Consider the following 13724-nt stretch of genomic DNA (forward strand, 5'->3'; position numbering starts at 1 on the left):
CCTGCACAGCATCTTATGCGTGGATGGTGTTTGTTCCATGTTGTAGACACTGTTGGTCCCATCCCGGACTCCCTTTCCTGGGCCAGTGTGCCTATCTGTCACTGCTGTGAAGGTGGGCTTCTCAAAGGTCGGAGCTGTGCCTTTTCTTGGCCTAGGAAGCTACTTCATCTAGAAATGCTTGGGAGGTCAACTCCCTGCCACCCCCTTCCCCAACTGAGGGCAGCCCACAGTCAATGACTGCCAGATATGAGGGTGAAAAAGCCTGGGCTTCTTCTCAAGGGGAGACATCTCTGTGGTACTCTTCATGCTCCGAAGTTCCCCGACCAAGGGTAGACTTCAGCTGAGCCTGCATCTTGGCTTCTCCTGGCCCCTTCTTCCATCCCTCCCTTACAGATTTTACCTGCGAGCATGCCCTCTATATATCACTTGCACAATGATCCCTGTTTTGAGTGTGGAGGCCCTCTTCAGCAAAGGCAATCCTTGTAGGGGGCTGACAGCTGAGGACTGTGTGCCTGCAACACTCCCTGTAATGGCAGACCGGGTCCTTCATTTCTAGAGAAGTATCTAACTGGTGCAGGTACACGTACAGTCACTTCTGCAGTCACTTAGGAAATCCTGGGACAGACAGACATCCAGTCTACTGCTCTAAGATTTACCATATGTGGCCTGAAGCCTCTCAGGACACACTTTATCCAAACGCCTGTTTCCAAGAATGTAATTGCAAAAATCATGCAGGTGGGATAGAGGCTGGCTCTTAACTATTTCCAAGTTATCATGGTTGGTTGGGGCTGGATATGAGCATAGGCTTATTTCTCTGCTGCCTTCTAGCTGCTGGTCCAAGAAGAAAATAGAGTTGTTTGAAATCCTGTGAGCTCTATTAGGAGGATGGTGTTTTTGTAACATAAAATTATGAATTCTATTCCTAGTATCATATGATTTAAATTTAGCAGGGAGCTGGACTGGCTGTGTGTCTTGACCACGTATCTATTAAAAGAAAGCCCTGGGCTACATAAGAAAGGCTCATCACAGCTTCTCGTGTTTTGGAAACCTTGAGAGAAGGAAGAATATTTGGGAAGTGAGAAACTTAATAGAAATTCGAGTAGACAAGGGACAACTAGACTCAGGAAATTTTCAGTAAAGTGAACAATGTCAACTGATTGGATCAAACATAAAACTTACAACACTTTGTATTTTTTTCCCATTTTTTAAAACATGCTCTTTTCCTTATAAACCTTGTGGGTTTTTTTTTTCCTGATGAAAGTATGTCGAGTTAGTACCTTTTTGTAAAATGGAAATGATAGATGAATCAGCCATGACATTTTAAAATATGGGTTATAAAGCAGTTTACAAATTAGTACTCACACAGAGTGCTTGGATAAATGGTACATGTTTTGAGTAGCCCATCATATTCAGCAGGATTTAATCTAACCTCCAGACTTCTTTAATGCTCTAACTAAATGTCTGATAGACCAGCACAGATATGAAATGGGCCAGTATGTTGTCAAAAACCCAAAAGGGGGTGTCTGTTCAATGTAACTGGGTAGTCCATTTAGCATAAGGGATTTCACAATCTTCTCAGTGATCTTTTTTAAGAGAAATAAAGCCTCTTCACTTTAACTTAGACAGGACCTTAGAGGTGCTGTTAGACAGCCTCTGACAGAACTTTAATCTTATCATGGCTTATGGTCCTGCTACTGAAACATGGGAAGAAAACCTCAACCACAGGAATGGAGTTTCAAAAGGAACTTGGAAAATTCTGGGCTTCAGGGTGTCCGGGAGAGAGGTAGACCCTGCTCCTGGTTGGTGATCTTGCAGCAAAACACTAAATATGGGGTTATCTCTTTCTTATTTTCTTTTTTCTTCAGCTGGAAAATGCAGTGGAGAAAAGATGGTTTTGCCCCTTTGCATATCCATATTGAATTGAAGAACCAAATAAAATACTGAAGACCTAATAAGATTTAGCTTTCCAGCAATATAAATAATTTAATCAGATTAATGACATTGTTCTACCTGAGGGGTTCCATAATTAGTGGATTATTGAAGCCACGTGAAAGTTATCTGCCACTAGCACCTGGAGGAATTCCTGTTGTCTTAGACTGCGGAATCGAGCGATATGAATATTCCTGTCAGGCAAACTAAAGATAATAAGCCCCTGGCATTTTGTAAGCTTTATAAATCCACAGATTTCACATTAAATATTTAAGGCACAGGAGGTGTTATTTGTTAGGATGTAGATAAAGGGAGTTCAACTGTGTTTATTTCCCCTTTGGGGAAGTCTCTTGCTTTGTTGAAGGTACTTTCAGGCCTTTATCATTGTGTTTCCCCCCTTATGTTCGTATATTGTTTCAGTTCCTCTGGAGGTATCCTTTGGGTTTTGTATGAGAAACACTCAAAATATTTTTACAGAAAGTTGGTTTGTCCTTTCCATATAAAAAAAATTCATACCGGGGGTGCAGACAGAGATGAAGCAAGCACTATCTCAATGTATGGCAAAGGCTAGAATTCTGTGGAAAGACCATCTCATTACTCTGTCCCTAAAATATTTGAAAACCAAGTTTTTTCAGTTTTATGTCTTCCACTCCTCTTGTTTATGTGTTATTTAGCGATGGGAAAAAAGACTGGCCTTTAAATGCAGACCTATTATTTCACTTTTTAAATTTTTGTAAGACTTTTCATATAAACCAAATTCATAAATGAGAAATTAGAAATACCGTGTGAGACCATGTTTAAATAGTTGGTGTAGAAAACACTGTCATGTGGTTGCCAGAGGTGGGGGTGGGATGAAATGTGTGAAGGGGGTCAAAGGTACAAACTTCCAGTTATAAAATAAATGTCATGGAGATGTAATGTACAGCATGGTAACTGTAATTAATAATACTATATTACATATTTGAAAGTTGCTAAAAACGTATTGATAGATCTTAAAAGTTCTCATCACAAGAAAAAAAATTTTTGTAATGATATATGGTGACGAATGTTAACTAGATTTATTGTGGTGATCATTTTCCAATGTACACAAATATCAAATCATTATACACCTGAAACTAAAATAATAAGTCAGTTATGCCTCAAAAAAACCCCTGCTGTCACCATAGTATATAAAGAGGTGACAGATGATTTAGTTGAAGCTGGACATGCTGCTGATGTGATGTATTTTCAGATTAGAGCACATTAAGTGAAGATGCTGTTTTCTGAGTTGGGTTCCATTCACTTAAGATAATACATCAGTCGGGTTAAGTCACACTCAAATGGGTAAGATGAGGAGAGATCAATGAAGGGACGTACTCTTTGTAGACACACAGGCAGGGTTAAGGGAGCCAGCAAGCAATGTTGACACACCCCAGGGCAGCAAGAATGGAGAGCCCTTCCACATGCAGGCCAGAGGGGAAAGGGGAGGACGTGGTTCCCTGTCTCCTACAGCTGTAGAAGAGCGGCGCCCAACTAGCATTAACGTGAATTATCACATAAGCAGTGGACCCAAGCTGCTGCCAACCCAAGGCCTGGCAGGGAAGTAGCTGGTGGAATAAATACCCCCAAACCTCTTTCCTCTCACCCTCTATGCTGTTACCTCTCATCCAGTGAACCTAACTGGAAGCTAGGGGACAGGAGATCATGGTGTTGCTATCCATGGAAGTCAGGTTCCTAGGCCAAAAAGCAGGATGGGGGTGAATGGAGAATGGATCAGAGTGGCAAATGGGAATATCCAGAATGGTTGTATTTAAAAAGATTTGGCCAAGTTCTTCTGATACAAGGCTTTATGTAGACAGTGAAAGCATTATAAGGAGAATGACAGAATTTAAATAATAACGTATGCTGTATGAATTTAATGCATTTTTAGCTTAAGTGGGAATATATGTAGTATTGCATACACCACAAGACATCACTCCTGTTTCCCTAGAGAATTTATAGGATTATTAGCTAGTTAGTGGTAAGGGAATGTCTCCGTCACAATCACACTCAGATTCCTATTTCCTTTTCTCCTATATTATCTACTGATCTGATGTGATGTGTGGGACTTATTCCATGACAGCTTCTGTTGGAGTGAACATGACTTTGTATCAGGGGTTTTGTATTAATTAACAAACATTCTCTGTCCCTGTTTCTGTAATTGTTCAAAGTTCATAGATCAGATACAGAGTTTTGATAATATTTCTATAGCTCTGGCTATCTTTAGCCCTGTTTTTAATGTTTTACTGTACAGACCAGTGTAATGCTAATATTCAGTTAAGTTTGCTAATATTTGGTGAAATTTACTTTTCAGCCTAAGCTTTGAAATTTTTAGTTAATTAAAGGTATCCCCTCATGGTCTCTATTTTCTGCAGTGGTAACAGAAGAAATTTTATATACATCCCAGCTTTTTTGAAAGGGAAGTTGTTAAAAAATTCTCCTAGGCAAAGTACTACCTTAAAATTTTCCCTGCTTTGCTAGAGCAATGGACTCTATACTTCCAAATATACAACTTCTCATAGTCTTCTTTATACTCCTTTATACTTTTTTTTTTGCAGTACGCGGGCCTCTCACTGTTGTAGTCTCTCCCGTTGCGGAGCACAGGCTCTGGACGCGCAGGCTCAGCGGCCGTGGCTCACGGGCCCAGCCGCTCTGCGGCATGTGGGATCTTCCCGGACCGGGGCACGAACCCGTGTCCCCTGCATCGGCAGGCGGACTCTCAAGCACTGCACCACCAGGGAATCCCTCCTTTATACTTCTTTATACTCCTTATATACTATTCATGATATTGTCCTAGGTGTGGCATCTTTTAGTTTACCTTTTGCCTGTTTCTTGCCCTCTTTCATTTAGCATTGAAAAAGACTTCGTTTTTGAAAGAGAAAAGCGAAGATACTTATTCACATAGTAGTAAAGGATTACATTTAATTTATACTGTCATCCCTAGGTTTCCTTGTATGGGGAAGTATGAATATATAAAGCTGAGGGTAAACACTTGGGCTGTAGTTTCTTCTGTAAAATTAAATTCATACCTTTGACATAATTTGCAAATTATTCCATGGAATTAGCCAACACAGGCAACATGGAGAAATAAAATGCCCATGGAAGATTTGTACACTCTATATAGTTCACAGGAACAACTTCTAAACTTGCTGAAATGTTTTAACTGAAGAACTTTAAGATTGCCACATCATGTTAAAACTTTAGTGGAGATAACCAGGGACCTTGACCTACTTAAGAAAAATTGTGGTTTGTTTGCTTAAGAGGACAGTGCAATTAAAAATATTTATGTAATTGCTCTTCAGAGAGCTCTGACATTAATATGAGGTTATAAATTACCAGAACTTTCAAAAAAGCAGGGAGAGGGGGAAATTCTCAACCGGGTGGTCCTGGAATTTATCTATAGAATTGTTGCATCTTCAGCAAGGATGAAGTCACCATGAGGACATTCTAGGCAACTGGGAAGTTACTGGTGGGCTGATAAAGCAATTGAATTATAATATGGATCTAATTCTTCCGTCAGCAGCAGTTGTAAGACCTGTATCAGAAATGTATCGCCTCTTTTTAGAGAGATCTCCAGCTAAACAACTAGCCATGCTGTCTTTAATCTTCCTGGTGTTAGTGGTGGTCTAAATAAATCATTTCTAAACAAATAGGTTTAAAACCTTTTACTCTATTTAAAATGCTAGGCTTGACTAAATAAGTCCCTATCAAATTATAGTGGCGCCTTTTGCCCTGTCGTGGTCTCCATTAGAAACCCCTATTTTTAGAGATTTGTAACTCAGATTTCCTTAAGGGAGGAACCTTGGCACTCAAACTAGCGACAGAGAGTGATGGTTACTCATTGTTATTGCTTGCGTCTGTTTCTTTTTTTTTTTTTAAGTGCTTTGTTTCCAAACTGAATTATGGGAAAGCAAACAAAAGCCTGAAGTAAGTTTAGGGCAGCTGTTTTTTCTTGTTTTTTTTTTTTCCTTTTTAACCAGTATCTTGAGCTTTAATTACATAACTAAAAGATCAAAATTAAATACTACTGAGAAAATATACCCAGTCTGTGCTGGATACGGAAATATTTTCTGACCCCTTCTCCATGTAATCAACCATATTTCTCTATTTCTCAAGATCTGAAGTCTTTGTAATTTTATTTGACTTAAATTCTTCCAAAATTCCCTCTGTTATCTATATTTTTAGATCCTTTTGTTAATCTTTAATATCATGTAGATAAAAAGTGTTTCTATTGAAAACATCTTAGATAATTTGTAGCACATAGTAATTTTGAGTTATACATTGAATTGTTTGAGCACTAAGTAATTTGGAAATTGTATGTAAATGTTTATCTCCTGTCCCTTGGGCAGCATTGTATGGGGATCAAGGACTTCATAAGCCTGTCTAATAGAGCCAGATCGTTTTACCTGTGAATTAGTTTTTATCCAATATCATGGAGTTGGACCAGAGGAAAAATGCCAGAGGTTTTGTAGTGGGAAAGGTGCTGATGTGAAAGTGAGTCCAAAGGGAGTTCTGAATCAAGAGGATTGGTTGAGAAACTGGAGGCAAGAAACAGACACAAATGGGTGAAGTTGAAGGTAGAGATGGCATGAGAAAAAGGTACAGTGTGGGAATAGGCATATATTGATTGTCTGGATGAATTTTGGAGATACAGGCCAATGCCTAGGGCTTCTTTTTGTATGTTCCAGTGTGTATTTCCATGATGAATCTATTTCCTAGATTCATTTAGAGTCATGAGTGTGGGCTGGGCACTGTGTATTTTATTCAAAATTTCTAATTTTATTGGTACTACCACTTTTTTTAGATGGTGAGTTGGTATAATGTGGCTTGTTACTGTGTGTGTGTGTGTGTGTGTGTGTGTGTGTGTGTGTGTGTGTGTGTGTGTTCTATGGGTTTGTGGGAAAAGGAACCTGTAATATCATTAGTTTTTAACTGAGTCTGTCAGCTAGTGTCTCAGGCTTGTGATAGGGTCAGTGACGTAAAGAGAAGGAACTCACAAATTCAAGAGTGAGGACAAAGCTAAATTACTGGACCAATTCTTCCAACTAGGACAACTGGAAAAATTGGACAGAAGATTAAAAAAAATCTGCTTGTAGGCAAAGGAAAAAACAAAATAGTGAAAGAGTGAAGAATATACTGGGCTAGGATATAGAGGAGTTCAGAGCCCCAGGTAGAATTTTGTACTGATTTACCCCTGTGGCAATTTGCTTATTCTGGAGGGTGTAGCTGAGAGACTTGACAGTGTTTTCACAGTGTCAGTTGACAAGGGCAAAAGTTGGAGTCCTCAGTCACCAGCAGTGAGGTGGGGTGCTGGTGAACTCTCAACACTTTGGATAGGAATTTAAAGAGACGAACCCTAAGAATAATGGAAACTGGGAAAATGTGACTTTTTTTTTAAAACATCTTTATTGGAGTATAATTGCTTTACAATGGTGTGTTAGTTTCTGCTTTATAACAAAGTGAATCAGCTATACATATACATATATCCCCATATCTCCTCCCTCTTGCATCTCCCTCCCACCCTCCCTATCCCACCCCTAGGTGGTCACAAAGCACCGAGCTGATCTCCCTGTGCTAAAAAACATGACTTTTTAAGACTGCAGCTCAGCTGTAAATCATTTCAATTTCCCAAATTAGAATGAAGTGAACCCATGTTGCTAGTTCCCTTAGCTGCCCACCAAAGTTGATTTTAAATCCTCTCTGGTGGATATTGAATGGATGAATATCCATTGAATGGATATTGAATTGAATGGATAACATTCAATTCAATGGATATGAATTGAATGGATAACATTCAATAAGTATTGAATGGATAACATTCAATACTTAAAATTATTTCTACAAACAATTTTGCAAATATGGTGTTTGGCAAACAGTAAAAAATAACCAGATACCTAAAATGACAAGAAAACAACAAAAAGAGTAGAAAAAAACAGACCATGTAAATGAATCCACCAAAGCTCCAGATACTGGATAATAGTTTAAAATAACTATCCTTGTTATGTTTAAGAAGATACAAAACAAGACTAAAAATTTTTACAAAAACTATAAAAAAAAACCTAAATGGAAATTCTAGAACTTAAAATTATAAAGTTAAATTTATGGATTCAGTGAATAGGGTCCTAAACATGTTAGACCCAGATGAAGAGAGAATTCACAAACTGGAAAGTAGATCAGAAGAAAATATCCAGAAGTAGGTACTGAGTGACAAGATGGAAAATACAGAAAACAGACAAAAAACATAGAAGATAGATCTAATGTATTTATAATTAGAGTCTTAAAGAAAAGGAAATAGAAAACTGGAAAAGCAGTATTTGAATAGATAATAGTTGACAAATATCCAAACCTAATTAAAGACACCAAGCCACATATTCAAGCAGGATAAATTTAAAAAATCCGTCTCCAGGCACAAAAGGGAAATAGCTAAGTAGGCAGAGAACAAGAAAGTAGAGTCAAGGGAGCAATAATTAAACTGATAGCTGACTTCTCAGAAAAATAAAATATGAAATTGTAAATCAAATAAGGAATCAAATAAGAATGTCCAGGGAGCTGGAACCAATCGGGGTAGCTAAAGTAATAGGTAAGGATATGAAAAGTATTATGGGAAGATGATAGAAACCTTGAAGTGAAATAACTCAGTGGTACAAGTTGTGGACTTATGTATGTGCACAAGTGACTGTATTTGTGGACTTTTGCTGACATCTTTAACACAGTGTACATTGGTCACACATTTCTGGAAATTGGCTTTTTATCCCTGGTCTTTAGTGATTTTTGTTAGTCAAGGAAAAAAGAGATGTTACATAGCATTGTTTCACAGTTTATATTGGCTTATCTTCTTTTTTAGTGAGGTGTAGCTGATTTAAAGTATTACATAAGTTTCAGGTCTATAACATAGTGATTCACAATTTTTAAAGGTTATACTCCACTTATAGTTATTATAAAGTATTGGTTATATTCCCTGTGCTGTATACTATATTCTGGTAGCATATTTATTTTATACATAGTAGTTTGTAACTCTTAATCTACCCTATCCCTATGTCGCCATTCCCAACTTCCCTCTCCCCACTAGTAACCACTGGTTTGTTCTCTATATCTGTTCTTTTTGTTATATTCACTTTTTAAAATTTTTTTAGATTCTACATATAAGTGATATCATATAGTATTCATCTTTCTCTGACTTATTTTTTTTTTAAATTTTTTTAACATCTTTATTGGGGTATAATTGCTTTACAATGGTGTGTTAGTTTCTGCTTTATAACAAAGTGAATCAGTTATACATATACATATGTCCCCATACCTCTTCCCTCTTGCGTCTCCCTCCCTCCCACCCTCCCTATCCCATCCCTCCAGGCTGTCACAAAGCACCGAGCCAATATCCCTGTGCCATGCGGCTGCTTCCCACTAGCTATCTACCTTACTACGTTTGTTAGTGTGTATATGTCCATGACTCTCATCTTTCTCTGACTTATTTCACTAAGCATAATACACTCCAAGTCCATCCATGTTGTTACAAATGGCAAATGTCCATTCTCTTTTTATGGCTGAGTAGTATTCCATTGTATGTATATACCACATATTTTTTATCCATTCATATGTTGATGGACACTTAGGTTGCTTCCATATCTTAGCTATAGTAAATAATGCTGCTATGAACATTGGGGTACATATATCTTTTCAAATTAAGGTTTTCACGTTTTTCGGATATATACCCAGGAGTGGAATTGCTGGATCATATGGTAGTTCTATTTTCAGTTTTTTGTGGAACCTCCATACTGTTTTCCACAGTGGCCGCACCAATTTACATTCCCACCAAAAGCGTTCCCTTTTCTTCATATCCTTGCCAACATTTGTTATTTGTGATCTCTTTGATGCCATTCTGACAGGTGTGAAGTGATATCTCATTGTGGTTTTGTTTTGCATTTCTGTGATGATTAATGATGTTAAATATCTTTTTGTGTGCCTGTTAGCCATCTTACATGGGTCTTTTAATAGTTAGTAATGGAGAAAGTAGCATGGACAGGCTTTGCCTTGCTTGATACAAGAAAACATAGCTAATCACTAGCTGATATAAAGCTAGTCCAAAGTAGTCAGTATCATGTTATCGAAAACTCCAAGATAATGTCATATGACTATGAAAAAATACTTTCTATTTAAGAAAACAGAAAGGAAACATTTCAAAGACCCAGGTCAAAAATATTTTGGCATAAACAAATTTTTTTTTTGCGGTACGCGGGCCTCTCACTGTTGTGGCCTCTCCCGTTGTGGAGCACAGTCTCCAGATGCGCAGGCTCAGCGGCCATGGCTTACAGGCCCAGCCGCTCCGTGGCATGTGGGATCTTCCCGGACCGGGGCACGAATCCGTGTCCCCTGCACCGGCAGGTGGACTCTCAACCACTGCACCACCAGGGAAGCCCAAACAATATTGTGATTTGTATGTTACCACCAAGAAACATATCCTTGACTTCAGCAGTCCTTGAAGTCCAGAATTGATCCTGTGTTAATACTTGCCTATAAAAATGGAAATGTTCGCCCCACCATTAAAACCAGTGACTTGTTACCATATACTAAAGAAAGTCTTCTCAGCTGTCAGAGTGCTAAAAACAGTCTCTCAATATTTCTAACAAGTCATCGTAAGAACTAGTATGTTACATTTTAAAACAGGGACTTCCCTGGTGGCACAATGGTTAAGAATTCGTCTGCCAATGCAGGGGACACGGGTTTGAGCCCTGGTCTGGGAAGATCCCACATGCTGCAGAGCAACTAAACCTGTGCGCCACAACTACTGAGCCTGCGCTCTAGAGCCCGTGAGCCACAACTACTGAGCCCACATGCCATAACTACTGAAGCTCACGCACCTAGAGCCTGTGTTCTGCAACAAGAGAAGCTACTGCAATGAGAAGCCCATTGCACTGCAGCGAAGAGTAGCCCCCGCTCGCCACAACTAGAGAAAGCCCACGCGCAGCAACGAAGACCCAATGCAGCCAAAAATAAATTTAAAAATTAATTAATTACAAAAAAGTTGACTTTAGAGTCAAACAAAAAATACTTTAAAAAATGTATACAAATAATATCATGCCTGCTTTAAATCTTTTAACACCTTTCAGCTGCATCTATTCTCATCATATTGCCCACCAAAACTACATGATTTGTCTCTGTCTATTTGATATCATGATAAAAAAACAAGCCAAAGAAAAGATTTTGGCAGATGAAAGGCGAAATTAATGAAGGTGTTTATGTTGAGACCTCAGACAACATGATACAACTGCCAAAAGTTGTATCTGAAATTTGAGATGTCCTGAAATAAAGATAGACTCTGAGCATTTTGCAAAGAGATCCAGTTCAGACAAGGACAAATGAGTAATGCCTGAACCAGTTGCAGAAAAAAGATCAAGAATGAATATGACTATGTGTCCCTGAACCAGTCGTGAAGAAATGTAGGATTGAGGTAATGAGCAGATTCAGGACCCAGGCCACTCTTTGGGACTTGCTTCCCAAGACCTATATAACCTGAGAGGAAGACTTTCTTCCTCTTTTGAAGAGCATACAGCTTTACATGGAAACACTTGGCCAGAAATAAAGATGAGCACATATAAGTGTCTTAATTCTATCATGTAGTTAATTGATTAATTGTTTAAGAAATGATTCATTGTTTAAGAAAAAAATGAGGAATTTATTGAAGCAGACGACCATTTAATATAGCATCCGGTGACCAATGTTTTCTTTCTGTAAATCCTTCATGCTAAAGGGATCAGAGTTAGAAACTGTTCCATGTTGATCGTTAAACTAAGTGATAATCTTTATAATCCCTTGGAATATAAATTCTGTGAGATGTAGTGTTATGGGAAGCAGAGAGGAAAAGAAATTCAAGTACTCTTTGCAGGCCTTGGCTTTTTACCATCTGCTTGTTGATTCATTGGTCCCGTTTCTTCCTCATCTGTTTATTTGCATAGCAGCACCAGCTGCCCCCTCAAATTTGAATTGCCTGACTTAATCAGACAGGCCCCTGATTGAGAACTGAGTTACAAATTGGCAGATGAATACCAAATTGTTTTTAATAAGACACAGAGTTCTGGGTGCTTTGTGCCCGTGCTATAACTGTTTGTTGGCAGTTACAATAACCAGCAGTGTTCCTTTCATCTTGAAGAGAAAGGCAAAAGGCATTCAGAGGAAGCCTTTGAATTTTGTACTCAGAATTTCCACTCATCTGCCTAATGTTCTTTTTTTTAATTAGAAGGATACACATATGACTTAATTAATCAAGCCTGTCTTAGAGAATTATGCATTTATTAATGGTTTCTGCACTCAAGCACATTATTAAGGGATTTGTGCTAAGCACCTGACATAAAGCAGACTAATTTTGCTTGCTTTGCTTAATGTATTGAGAAACGACATGTTGATCAGATTTCAAAACATTCAAGCTATGAACTAATGTCCTATTTAGAGGGTTTAAAAATTCAGTGCATTGGCAATCTAGCCTTATAATGCTTTCTTTACAAGGCACTCCACAACGGGAAAGGGAGAATAACTTGATGAGAGGAAGAAGCACTATAAGTAGAAGAAAAGGAAAGAGTAGAAGGGGAAGCCCCTGAGGGTAGGGCAGGGCCTTTAGAAACTGAATTTGTGGTTCCTTGCTTTAGTCTTTACATAGTTTTTGGTAACCACATCTGAACAAATCTTGCAAAGCCCCCCACTGGTTGTATGAGTGACTGAAATGACTAGGATTGTACCTACCGTATCATACAGACCTTGTCAGAGGATTGAGTGTGTGAATCCATATTCAAATGGCTAATAATTGTATTTTGAGCTCCTTATTACTGATCATTTTTGAATATTTAATATGTTTTATCACTTTTCTATTTCTTTTCAAGAATCTTCAAATAGGTAGCATACAGGTAGGAATGAATTGAGCACAATTGCCATATTCTGTTTATTTAGCCATATAAACCTGAGTTTTATTAATTCTCTTAAAACTGACCATTTTGATAATTTTTATTTATGATAAGGGATTAAAAACATATTATCTGGGGCTTCCCTGGTGGCGCAGTGGTTGAGAGTCCGCCTGCCGATGCAGGGGACACGGGTTCGTGCCTCGGTCCGGGAAGATCCCACATGCCGTGGAGCGGCTGGGCCCGTGAGCCATGGCCGCTGAGCCTGCGCGTCCGGAGCCTGTGGGCCGCGACGGGAGAGGCCACAGCAGTGAGAGGCCCGTGTACCGCAAAAACAAACAAAAACCAAAAAAACCATATTATCTGGTATCGTCAATACCATTATTAAAAAAACATTATATGTTGAACCAGGATTCCTCCACATAAACCATAAATATTTAACACGTCAAAGTTCAAATTCTCATGGCTTCAGTAACTGAAAAATAACATGAGAAACACATCACAGAATTCTCTGTATACATCTACAGTGAAGAGGAGCCTGGTTCAACCAAATGAAGAGCAATCTTCATGAATTCAGGGAATTTTTCAAGTGTTTCATTTGCACCAAGCAGTGGCTAGATGATATCATGGAAGGGTAGCTGTCTATGAGCTGTAAATATTAAAGTCCTGCCATTCAGCGTTGTCCTAGGAAAGCAGAGAACACAGAGGGCCTGAGTTCAGTGTACTGTGGTGATTAAGAGAAGGCTTCTGGGGCCAAATGGCTGACCTGCAATGGAATCTTGGCTCTACCACTTAGCAGTTCAGCAACTGCGCACAGCTCGTGTAGCCTTTCTAAACATCACCTCTGAAATGGGGTAATGGTAACATCTACTATCTAGACTTCTTGTGATA

This window comes from Lagenorhynchus albirostris, chromosome 7, assembly GCF_949774975.1.
Source record: "Lagenorhynchus albirostris chromosome 7, mLagAlb1.1, whole genome shotgun sequence".
Lineage (NCBI taxonomy): Eukaryota > Metazoa > Chordata > Mammalia > Artiodactyla > Delphinidae > Lagenorhynchus > Lagenorhynchus albirostris.